This window comes from Hemiscyllium ocellatum, chromosome 22, assembly GCF_020745735.1.
Source record: "Hemiscyllium ocellatum isolate sHemOce1 chromosome 22, sHemOce1.pat.X.cur, whole genome shotgun sequence".
NCBI classification, from domain to species: Eukaryota; Metazoa; Chordata; class Chondrichthyes; order Orectolobiformes; family Hemiscylliidae; genus Hemiscyllium; species Hemiscyllium ocellatum.
The window spans coordinates 23,561,569-23,574,515 of NC_083422.1; the positions used below are offsets into that span (position 1 = coordinate 23,561,569).

The 12,947-nt window shown below is 40.6% G+C and overlaps 1 protein-coding gene across 2 annotated transcripts in view; it reads right to left on the minus strand.

Annotated features, from left to right (window-relative positions):
• Nucleotides 1–12,947, minus strand: part of LOC132826461 (inositol polyphosphate-5-phosphatase A) — a 518,580-nt gene that overhangs the window by 349,665 nt on the left and 155,968 nt on the right. The gene's annotated exons all lie outside the window — the stretch shown is intronic.

Sequence of the window (12,947 nt, forward strand, 5' to 3'; positions counted from 1 at the left end):
TGGAACTATACATCATTAAGCCTGTATTGAAAACTATTTCACTTTCCCTTATCTCTGGAACAACAGAAAATGTCTCGTTCCTAACTGAAGGAGAGTGTTTGGAACGGAGTAGGTTCTGGTAGTTGTTGAGATATACTTTAAAAGAAGCATACATCTAAGATTATCTGCACGCAGGACATAGCTCAAAACAGTTGGTAATGTTGATCAGGGCAGTCATATTACAGGGTGTATATGAATCATTTTTTCCTGAACACAAATACAGTGAACAGAAAAATGATTTATCAAAATCAAATAGTTGTTTGCCCTACTGTTGCATATTGATGGTAAGATTGCTACACTGTTATAACAGTGATTATATCCAACAGCTAATTGAACCATTAAAGACATCAAACCTTCAAAATTGTTACGATCAAGATTTTTGAATAATATCCTGTTTCAATTAGCCAGGCCCAGCATCACACATCTGCCCTGGAAACACTGTAATCTGTTCAGACTAGTTAATGCATGTAATGGTGACAGATGTAATAGTTTGCTTTACTTTACTTAAGACTGTATCCACTTTAGAGTCCACATATAAAAAAGTGAAGCTAGATTGAAAGTAAGTGTGAGGGTTTAGCTGAAATAATTTAATTTTCTCTGTGGCCTATACCTTTACTCCAGGGATTAAGCACAAAAGAAATGTTAGATTTATAGTAGACTATTTGACCAAGATTGATCGTGATCATTGTACTATATGCAATAATGGTTAGTGGCAAGCTTGATGGAGCTTGACCTTTCTCTGTCCAACAATTCCTATGTTTCTATGTTCCTAAACATTGTAAGAACTAAGAACAGGAAATGCCAGAAATAAGCAGCACTCCCACCAACATCTGAAAAGAGAAAAGGACAGGGTAACATGTCAGGTGTAGACATTTTATCAGAAGATATTAATTTGTCTGAAACGTTAATCAGTCTCTTTTCTGTTCAAATGCTGTGGAGCTGTTACATGTTTCGCAAGTGTTCTGTTCATACTTCAGTCTTTCATTGCAATTCCTTCTGTCAAAGGCCATGTCAATGTCCAGACATTACAGGGTGGATTCACTTTTTACATGGATTGTGAATGTCACCTGCAAAGTTCAGTTTCAATCCATACAATTGAGTCATCAGTGACAGTGGGGATGTAGGACTGTAAGTTACTTTTGAAAACATTTCTGAATTCATGCCTTAAGTAACATTCCAAGAACTAAAGAAATGCAAAAGTGGCATCTTCTGAATGCTGGACAGGCTGCAGAAGTACCCCTTTTACACATGCTGCATAATAGCAATCACTGGAAAATTGCGCCATTGCCTCTGGAGTCAGGGTGACAACAGGGGAGCGCTGCAAGTTTGGAAATCCAAAAGCAAAACAGGAAATATTGGAAATATACAGAATGACATCTGCATTTTTAAGAAAAAAGGTTAATTAGGGTCTTTGGATATCTCCCTTTGAAGGCACCCACCCAAAATGTCATAACCTGCAGACTGAAACACTGTTGAATCCCAGCATAATCTGTCTTTCGTCATCATCTATTTAATTGCCATTAATTCCTTGCTCTTATTGTCACTTCTAGTACATACATCAAGTAAAAGTTACAAGAATCGTGTACAGGATATGCACAATTGCATCAATTACACAAATGAGACTGAGAGCATATCATATTAATAACGTCTACATCCACAGTCACAGCCCACAAATACCTTGTGCCGTTACAAAAACAGAAATAAATAAGTGGCATTGATTAGTGTTATGGAAACAAACTGAGGCAGCAAATATCCTGGACAATAATACAATGCCTAAGAACGTTTGTTATAATATCAGTCCAAGAATCAGTCATAGAAGGACAGCCAGATATTGCTTTATACTGATTTCTAGCATTTCAATGAGCATAAAGATTATATAAAAAAAGACATTGAAAAACTGCAACATCTCAAAACTCAAATTGTCTTCAATGAAAATGTTTCAATTTATCCATGATAACAGAATCTAAGTTTTATTTCTGGCACAGACAGTGATTGAACTTTTCAGTTCTTTATACACAGCAGTGATCCTTCTTCCCATACAAATCATCTCAGAATCCGGCTCCCCAGTGAAATAATAACATTTTAACACAGCACATTTGAAATGATGAATCATATTCTGAACTATGTTCAGTATTAACTTTAAATCCTCCAACTATAGAGACCTTGGGCTAAATATTGGAGGGGTTTGATCATTGGAATGATGGTTAGAATTCTTTTCAATTTATGAATTTCCAGCAAATAGAACAATAAACCACTAAATTGGAAATTGAGACATTTTTCAAATACAAGTCCAGTTTGAGAGTAATGGTGGACAAAGTGACTCAAGAGAGAGATGAGCCACCACAGATAAGTCTGACACTGTGTTTCCCAGTTCTCCATATGGATGCACTTCTCTTGCAAGTGCTGGATAGGGAACCAAAATTTGTCATAAAGATGTTGAAACAAATAGCAACATCCCATTGCTCTTTCTTATTTTCTCTCTTAGGTCATCCCTTCAGATTAAGAATGACTTGCTTCCACTCCAGGTTGATGTGTTCTGAGATGGTTGATAAGTCAATGCATATTCTGCCAATTATAAGGCAAGTGTTATTGGGGGTTAGGTAAATGAATGACTGGATGCTTTGAGTGGTCTCTCTGATGATTAACTTTTGCAGCTGCATGTTCCCATCGAAATCCTCCAATCTGTTCACTGCCTTCCAGAATGAACCTTATCCATTTTGGTCAACTGCAAACTCTCATTAATCGGCACAAGTGTTCGGTCTCTTCAGAGGTGCATTAAGGACATCCCTAAGGCAGCTTGTCCGGTCAGGAGGTTCCTGACATGACAACATTCAGAGCAGAATAGCTGCTTCTGGCATTTGATGCCAGGCATACAGATCACATGGCATGCCAAGTTGAGTTGGTTTTGAGTGATTAGTGCCTCACTGCTAGGCATATTAGCCTGGGAATGGATATTTTGAACACTTTAGTTTTGCTACTCACAGCTACATGAATAGACAGAGAAAAATCAGGACAATCCTGGTGAATGCACCTGGGAATACCGAACAACCTTGATTACCCGAATGAGATGGCAGGGAATATCTTGTTCTGATAATTGAGAGTTCAAATAGCGGATCGTTCGGCTAATGGATAATGTTTTTACAGGACCTTGAGATCTTGTTCGGATAATCAGAAATTCGGATAATTGATGTTCAGATAATCAAGGTTGTTCTGTATATAAAACTGGTGGATGGGTCATTATTATATTTTAAAAAAGCAATGTCACTGCCTCCAATAGACAGTGCTACAATTCATTGTTATCTCAGCCACTCCAGACAAGTGAATAATGATCATTAGGTATATTGGGAGTCCGTGCATGCATAGCTTGAGCAAGTTGACAATAGGTGGACCATGAAAAGAATATGATGTTCATCTTCATCTTCACTCCCTTGAATTCAAATAAACGTCATTTGGAAGTATTTTTGTGCATGTCAGTTCTCACTAATGACACGGACTTGAATATTTATTTAGATAACTGAATTAGCTATTCATCATGTGATCAGGCTGGATCACATAAAGTACCACTGTGCCCTGCTACCCTCTGTTCCCAATTATCGCCATGTTACTGAAAGTTTCCACCGGACCAAAAATGCTAGAAGTAGTTAGGAATCTCAAGAGCACCACTGAACCCAGTATTTCACATGTTTTGCAGAGATGTGATTGGAGGTGGTCCATGATCATTTAAGTGACAAGCTACCTCCAATGAAATGGGGTTTTGAACTCCCTGATGTCTGGAAGCCCAAGTATGGACTATTAGAGCAAATCTGCTCTCAGCTTATTTCTTTGGAACAACCATGGCATCCCTTTAGGGAGCTGGGGTAACTATGTGGATATGGTTCCAGGACACGTGGAGAATGGATGGTTGGGTGGTAACACTGAATTTTCCGGCTGAGACAGGTTAGGTGGTAGAACTGCAGAGGTGCCCGGGCTTAAATTGTTGGGTACCCTTCCTGGCAAGCCCTCGCCTCTGAACGACCTTGCTGAAAGATGAAGTGGCCACAATAAAAGCTACCCATCTGGCAGTGGCAAGTGGCTGATCAAGTCCATTAGCGGACAAGTAAGTGGTCATGAGTAGGGTGATAGTGCCATACAACTTTCCAATGGTGAACAGGGCCCTCTTTGAGGTCAGATCCTGGCAGCTTCCAGGCAGGGTGGCAGTGATCGATTGATGACTCCTCTCCATCACCATAAAACACATCCGCTAGGATGCAATGGCCAAAAGTCTTGAACAATCCTCTGGGAGGGATTTCCTTCTCTAACCGATATCCTGATAACTGTGACTATGTGAAATTTCTAATTGTAGTCAGTGCTGAGTGTCTCTATTTAGAGTCACCAGTCACATATTCACACAGAGTCATCTAGCCTCCTGTCTGCCTCAGCAAGCCTAACCTGGGGCTGCTTGCAAGACATTGTCGGAGATTATCTGATCAAGGCGCCTACTTACCCACTTTGATCATTTTTTTAAATTGGATGGGACTCAATGGCTACATCCCCTTCCAGTTTCCTAACCTAGATCCTAGATCAGTGACCTAGATCAGTAAGATCCAACCAGAAATTTCCAGCCCACTGCCCACTACCACAAACACTCTTCCCTCAACACTAATTCCATCTCTCTTTGGTCATTGTCTGAGATTGAACCAAACTTCTCAGAACTTTGCTGCACTATTCATTCCTAGCTGACTTTTGATCCCATGTAGATTCCATCAGCAAGGCAACCTACTTGTAACTCCATAACATTATCAGTCACCAACTATGCCTCGTCGACACCGTTGTTACTTTGAGAAAACTATTTCAGTGCTCCCCTTGCTGTTCTCCCATCTTCCACCCTCTGCCTTTTTGATTGCTATACCTAACTCATAGCAAACTTCATACAGCCATCCTTTCAGGGCATGACTCATCTCCATTTCTGTACTTTCCTCTCATCCAATACCTACCGCCCTCCAATTCCAAACTTCTGATTTTCAAAACAATGCCACTGGTAACTGGGCCTTCAGCTGTCTTCCTTTAGTAGCTTAGACCATAGGCTCTGGAATTCACATCCCAAATCTCTCCCCTGTCTTCCATTTTGATACACTCTGAAAACCTAACTCCGACCAAATTCTTGTGTCTTAATATCTCCTTTTTTAACTTGGTGTTGAATTCTGTTTGGTAAATTGTGACTGTGAAACACCTTGGGACATATTAGCAACATTAAAAGGAGCCAATAAAATCCAAGTTGTTCATGTTGGTTGACAGGATAGAGGGATGAACAGAGAGGAGCCGTAGCCAAAGAGAAGCATTCCAAGAGGAGAACTTGGCAAAGTCATGTCAAACCTACAAAATTCAAAACAATCATGTACTCTTAGTCATTGGCCAATCCATAAAACTCATGACAAGCCAGGCCATTACTGTTTTCCATTGCAAACATTAATAAAAAAATTGCTATCATATTCTCTACTGTGTATACACACACAAAAACCTCAGAATAAATCTCCTCAGCTGTGAATTGCTGTTGCCAGTGCTTTACAGTCAGCAGAAAAATTCAATTCTGGTCAGAAGGAAGCACATTAAAACCAGTGCCAGCTTTACAAATGGGATATGAAATGTGACAATTCTCATGTCAATCATGCTCAATCCTTACTCATTGGGTTCACTGGCTGTCAACATTAATCCTTGTACATGTGGAAAATGTGATTCAGAGCAGTATTTTACCATCCACCTTGATAGTTACAATAGCATGAAGAGACAAGATTATTTCATTTATAATTTGTATGTATTCTAAATAATGTTGTTGTTTATTTTAAATAAAAGCCACACCTGAGCAGGTGCATTTTTGCCAAATTCTCTACCTGTATGTTTTGTTTTTGTTGTCAGTACTAAACAAATAAAAATTAAAGGCAGGCAGTTACTGCAACTAAGTGTATTTACATAAGAGAATCATATTTAGATTACTGATATAGAAACAAAGCCAATAATTAATCACTACAATAAATGGTGGAGACTGATATGTGAAGAGTTTTCTCCTGTTTGTCAAAACATATTGGAATACTCAAATTTATTTAGATGGGAAAGGTCTGTTGGTGGTGGTTGTGGTGGTGGTGGTGGTTGGGAGGGAGGGAAGGGGATTTTTTTAGTCGCAGTTTGATCTTTGCAATCTGTTTTGGATGCATTTATATTGTCACTTTCTGTCAGCAATGACAGGTTCCATCAAAATCACATCTCTGCTCACACAGACCCTGAGACAAGAGGGACTTGTTACCACAGCTAGAACTCCCACTGGCTGAATTTGAACACTAGCCCAGCTGTTTGAAGCAGGATTTGAAATATGCTGAGACCTCTGCATAGATTTGGAATCTTATCTTTATATCTTCTCTAAGTGATAGATCAGAAAGACTGCCCCACTTTGCAAGGCAGTAAAATTAGTGGCAGAAAGCGGTGGATCTACACACATCTCACCGCACACAAGACACTGGGTGGAATCAAGCAATAGGTGCTAGGCAAGCCTCATGGCAAAATCAGACAGCACGTCCAGAGACACCCAACTCTGTGTCAGCAGCAACAATTCACTGTCTCCTTCTCAGTTTTCTCTCCACAGATGCTGCCAGATCTACTGAATTCTCCAGTAATTTCTGTTTTTAGTGTTGGATTTCCAGCATCCGCAGTTCTTTTGTTTTCTTTCGCTGCATCCTTTTATGCATTTGCTGATTCTCACTTGGCAAATTAAGAGAAATCGTAGCTTGCTAAACATTTTATTAATTCATTAATATTCAGCTTCCCATCCTACCAAACATGCTGAACAGTTCTATGTCAAGAATTCTCAACATGGAGTTTAGAGGGGGAACGTGACTTACTTCAAAGGGCCTCCATATTGAACACTGGGCACCAACATCTACTGGTCATCTGCAACCCATGTCCACAGATATTAGCATTGCAAATGCAACAGCTTCTAAGAACCGTGATGCACATCTCTTATTCCCTTATAGTACGCTTCTGCATTTAAGTGCTGAACTGGCAACTATCATTGTAATGCTGCTGCAAGGACACTGTGCACTCACTCACTCTGAGCCTAGCTGGACATTCACAGCATCCCTGTCTTGCTTTGGCTTTTCACATTTGCCTTCTCAGCCAGAGAAGCCAGACTCACTGTATCTGTATTATTGTGCTATTTAGCAGAGATACAAAACCAGAAAGATGGTGATGATTGTCAGCAATTCTTCAGTCAAATCCATGGGGTCCCAGCACGCAAAGTTAAAAACAGCCTGTGACACCAGTCCAGAGACTTGGCCATGGTCAGTCAGCCAATCGATGCTCTCCTCATAAAGGGGCGAAGAGCTGAATGTTGGGTAGCCCACCATCCTTTCATTCTGATATGGAATGTTTTCCTACTGCCATGAGAGAATGCCTGAAATTGGGGGAGAAGAAAATGTCAGGCATAGCTTTAATTTGGATGCAGGCGGGGTGGTGGCCCGTGGGTAAGTGGGAGGCACAGAGAGCATGAAGGTTAACGATAGTGTTGGGGCGCGGGAGGTGTGACAGTGAGTGAGGGAAGATTTTGCAGGCAATAGTGAGAATGTGCCTTGGTGGGAATGGGTGCAGTAGCAGAAGTAGAGCAATTATGAGATATAAGCGAGAGATTAGTGGCACTTATACTGATGCAGTGGAGGCCTTGTAGAAAGGATATTGTTAAGTTGGAGAGGGATCAGAAGAGATTTACCAGGATGGTATGGAAGGTTTGAGTTATAAAAAAGGCTGGATAGGCTGGGACTTTTTTCACTAGAGCATAGCAGGTTGAGAGGCAACCTCATAAAAGCTAATAAAATAATGAGAAATATAGATAGAGTTAATGGTAGTTGTCCTTTCCCTAGAATGTAGGATTTCAAGACTAGGGGGCACATTTTTTAAGGTGAGAAGAGAAAGATTTTAAAAAGACATGAGGGACTTTTTTTTACACAGAGGGTGGTTTGTGTGTAGAATAAACACCCTGGAGAAGTGGTGGATGTGGGTACAATTACAACATTTAAAATACATTTGGATAGAAACATGAATAGGAAAAGTTTGGAGGGATATGGGTCAGAAGCAGGCAAGTGGGACTAGTTCAGTTTGGGATTATGTTCAACATGGACTGGTTGGACTGAACGGTTGGTGTCCATGCTGCATGACTCTATGACTTCATAAAGGAGAAAGTGAGGACTGCTGATGCTGGAAATCAGAGTCAAAAAGTGTGGCGCTAGAAAAGCACAGCAGGTCAGGCAGCATCCGAGGAGCAGGAGAATCAATGAGAATCAGGAATGATGAACGGCTTATGCCCAAAACGTCGATTCTCCTGCTCCTCAGATGCTGTCTGATCTGTTGTGCTTTTCCAATGCCATACTCTATGACTCCATAAGGTCACTGACCTTCTCCCTATTTTGCTGTGCATTCCTCCAGACAACTGAGATTCTGCCCCTTCAGATGGCAACCTCAGACCAGGTTAGCATGATTTGGGATCATGGCTTCCTTGTCTAGTACAGACCTCCTAACAGTGGTCAGGACCAGAGGCGCAACATGTACCGGGAAATAGAGAAGGCATGTCAGAAAGGCAAGGTCACGATGATCATGGGAGACTTCAATATGCAAGTGGACTGGGTAAATAATGTTGCCAGTGGATCCAAAGAAAGGGAATTCTTGGAATGCTTACAGGTTCATCCCCAAGAAAAGAAAGATTATCTGGGGAGGGATTAGACAGCCATGGTTGACAAAGGAAGTCAGGAAATGTATTAAAGAAAAAGAGAGATCCGAGAAAGTGGCCAAAAGCACTGGGAAATCAGAAGATTGGGAAGGCTATAAAAACAAACAGAGGGTAACAAAGAGAGAAATAAGGAAGGAGAGGATCAAATATGAAGGTAGGCTAGCCAGTAATATTAGAAATGATAATAAAAGTTTCTTTCAATACATAAGAAACAAATGACAGGCAAAAGTAGACATTGGGCCACTTCAAACTGATGCTGGAAGGCTAGTGATGGGAGATAATGAAATAGCTGGAAAATTTAATCAGTACTTTGCATCAGTTTTCACAGTGGAAGACATGAGTAATATCCCAACAACTAGAGGGAGTCAGGGGGCTGAGTTGAGTATGGTTGCCATTACAAAAGAGATAGTGCTAGAAAAGCTAACAGGTCTTAAAATTGACAAATTTCCTTGCCCCGATGGGCTACATCCTAGAGTTCTGAGGGAGGTGGCTGAGGAAATAGTGGAGGCGTTGGTTGAGATCTTTCAAAAGTCACTGGAGTCAAGGAAAGTCCCAGATTATTGGAAGACCGCTGTTGTAACCCCATTGTTCAAGAAGGGATCAAGACAAAAGATGGAAAATTATAGGCCAATTAGCCTAACCTCGGTTGTTGGTAAAATTCTAGAATCCATCATTAAGGATGAGGTTTCTAAATTGTTGGAAGAGCAGGGTCAGATTAGAACAAGTCAACATGGATTTAGTAAGGGGAGGTCGAGCCTGACAAACCTGTTAGAATTCTTTGAAGAGGTGACAAGTAGGTTAGACCAGGGAAACCCAGTGGATGTGGTCTATCTAGACTTCCAAAAGGCCTTTGATAAGGTGTCACACGGGAGGCTGCTGAGAAGGTGAGGGCCCATGGTGTTCGAGGTGAGCTACTGGCATGGATTGAGGATTGGCTGTCTGACAGAAGGCAGAGAGTTGGGATAAGAGGTTCTTTTTCGGGATGGCAGCCAGTGACAAGCGGTGTCCCGCAGGATTCAGTGTTGGGGCCGCAGCTGTTCACGTTACATATCAATGATCTGGATGAAGCGACTGGAGGCATTCTAGCGAAGTTTGCCGATGATACAAAGATAGGTGGACAGGCAGGTAGTACTGAGGAAGTGGGGAGGCTGCAGAAGGATCTAGACAGTTTGGGAGAGTGGTCCAGGAAATGGCTGATGAAGTTCAATGTGAGCAAATGTGAGGTCTTGCACTTTGGAAAAAAGAATACAAGCATGGACTACTTTCTAAACGGTGAGAAAATTCATAAAGCCAAAATACAAAGGGATCTGGGAGTGCTAGTCGAGGATTCTCTAAAGGTAAACATGCAGGTTGATTCTGTGGTTAAGAAAGCGAATGCAATGTTGTCATTTATCTCAAGAGGGTTGGAATATAAAAGCAACGATGTGCTACTAAGACTTTATAAAGCTCTGGTTAGGCCCCATTTGGAGTACTGTGTCCAGTTTTGGTCCCCACACCTCAGGAGGGACATTCTGGCACTGGAGTGTGTCCAGCAGAGATTCACACGGATGATCCCTGGAATGGTAGGTCTAACATATGAGGAACAGCTGAGGATCCTGGGATTGTACTCATTGGAGTTTAGAAAGTTAAGGGGAGATCTAATAGAAACTTTCCGTTAGGGGAGGAGACTAGGACCCGTGGGCACAGCCTTAGAATTAGAGGGGGTCAATTCAGAACAGAAATGCGGAGACATTTCTTCAGCCAGAGAGTGGTGGGCCTGTGGAATTCATTGCCGCAGAGTGCAGTGGAGGTCGGGACGCTAAATGTCTTCAAGGCAGAGATTGATAAATTCTTGATGTCACAAGGAATTAAGGGCTTACGGAGAGAATGCGAGTAAGTGGAGTTGAAATGCCCGTCAGCCATGATTAAATGGAGGAGTGGACTCAATGGGCCAAATGGCCTTACTTCCACTCCTATGTCTTATGGTCTTATGGTCTTATAATCTTGAGGGAAGAGAGTGTTCCACATGTGACTCATCCAACAGGACTTCTAGGTCACTGCTTGCACAGCAGGGGGGGAACAACTTGTCCACCGTGTCTAAGGCAAATGTTAGGAGACATGTAGGAGAACTCCTAACAGTGCTCTTCCAAGTGCACCACTTTTCATAGATGATGCCTGTGGACCAGATGCCAGTTGTTCTGGAATATACGCCAGTGGCGAACTGTTTTAGGAACAGTGGGTTGAGGCTAGAATTGGATGTGAAGGATGCCACAGGAGCAGGATAAACAGTTAATGAGGCAAGTTTGGTAAAATATGGAAAGTAAACTTGCTAGCCCCTTGTTAAAACCCACCCAAAGTAATGGACAAGCACCCACAAAACTGCAAGATTCAGCTCATTGAGACTGTTAACAGGATTCCCACTGGCATCTCCATCATTGTGCTGAATAGCGTACAGGTAAAGGTTTACTGTCTAATTAGGAAATCAATCTCATAACTCTGATGTCTCTCTCTCTCTCTCTTTTTCTTTCAATTGCAAATTTCCCATTCTTTCCCAAATGTACAGTTCCCATCAGTTTTAATGTCCACATTTAAAAAGTACCAGTGCGTGTTTTAGCCAGCACATGATAACAATTATCGACTTCTAATTACACAAACATATAACTGTTTGTTACTGCGTCTTAAATGGTTCTTTCATTTCATACAGAAATAGCTGTGTTTAGTCAACAGTTCACTCTACGTTGAGGTACATAAAATGGAATATGAAAAAAAAGTTTTAGAGGCAGGCTTCACTTTCCAAATCTTCCAAAATAGTCTGCATATGAGCCCACTATCGAGCAAATACACTGGCCCTCTGAGATGTCCCGACAATGTGATGTCATCACATAAATGCAAATACTTCTTTTTCCTTCAAATGTTGCTAAAGAAATATAAAATTCAGTCTAAATAAAGTTATGTTTATGTACCAATACAAAAATTTCAGTACTGAAGTCATAGGAAAAAAATAGTTTGCTTGTGGTCATCAGTGTCTCCAAGACAGGCTCAGAATTGGCATTAAGAAATGCTGTACAAAACTGGTTAAGAATTCAACTCTCATAAATCAAACAACTTCAAAAGCAAACATATTGGGCAAGTCATTTTTTAAATTTGATGACTATTGATAGTTTTATTAATACTGCCAAAGTACACTAGACACCACATATAAATAGCAAACTGTATTCACTTGAAGTCCTGCATGAGCAAGGTTTTCATCTTAATTTAATTTCTCTATCCCTAACAAGGATTTATTTTCTTCAAATCTCTATGAAATAATGTTGTTTCTTTTTACATTAAATTCATAACATAATTGCAAATCCTCTGTTGTGAGTGCCAATATGCTGTCCTCTGTAAAAACACTTATTCTATTAAGAATATTACATGGACTATCAAAAGGACAAACGCGATTTATAAGCACTTCCAAGATCATTTCACATTTCAAACTACTTTACTGAAGGTTTCTTTTTTGATGTACAATCACTGCTGTAATGGAGGAAACACAGCAAGCTTCCAGAAACAACATACAGTAATAACCAAATAATCTGCTTGTGATGGTGGTGATAAATATTGGCCTTGACATTCAGGATATCTGCCCTTCTCCTGTTTGAGAGGATACCACAGCATCTGTCTACATTTCAGAACAGACGAATGGTATTTACAGTCTCAAGTAAAAGGCAGCATCTTTGACAGTGCAGCCCTTCCATCGTACTACACTGGAGCATTAGCCTCAATGTTTGTACTCATGTTCCAGAGTTGGTCTTGAATCCAGAAGCTTGTGACTCAGCATTGAGGGTGATACAATCACTCTACACACTGTTGGAACTCATTAATCTATCCAGGGCCTCAAAACTGGTCATTTTGACCTCTCTCAGTCTTTCCTCTATCTAAAACCACTACATATTGAAAATCTCAAGTTACCATCCCTTAATTGGACCATCTGATGGTTGTAGATTTGTTTATTTTATCTTGATGATGTGTGACATTAAATCTTTGGCATATTGTCAGAACTGTCAATTGAAAGAAGTAACAGAATGGGTATCCTTCTGTGAAATTAAGATTGGCACATATAACAATGAAACAATGGCATTGTTATTCAGAGGTTTAGATATGATTAAAAGGTACTGAACTTTGAAATAAAATGGCAGTTTTG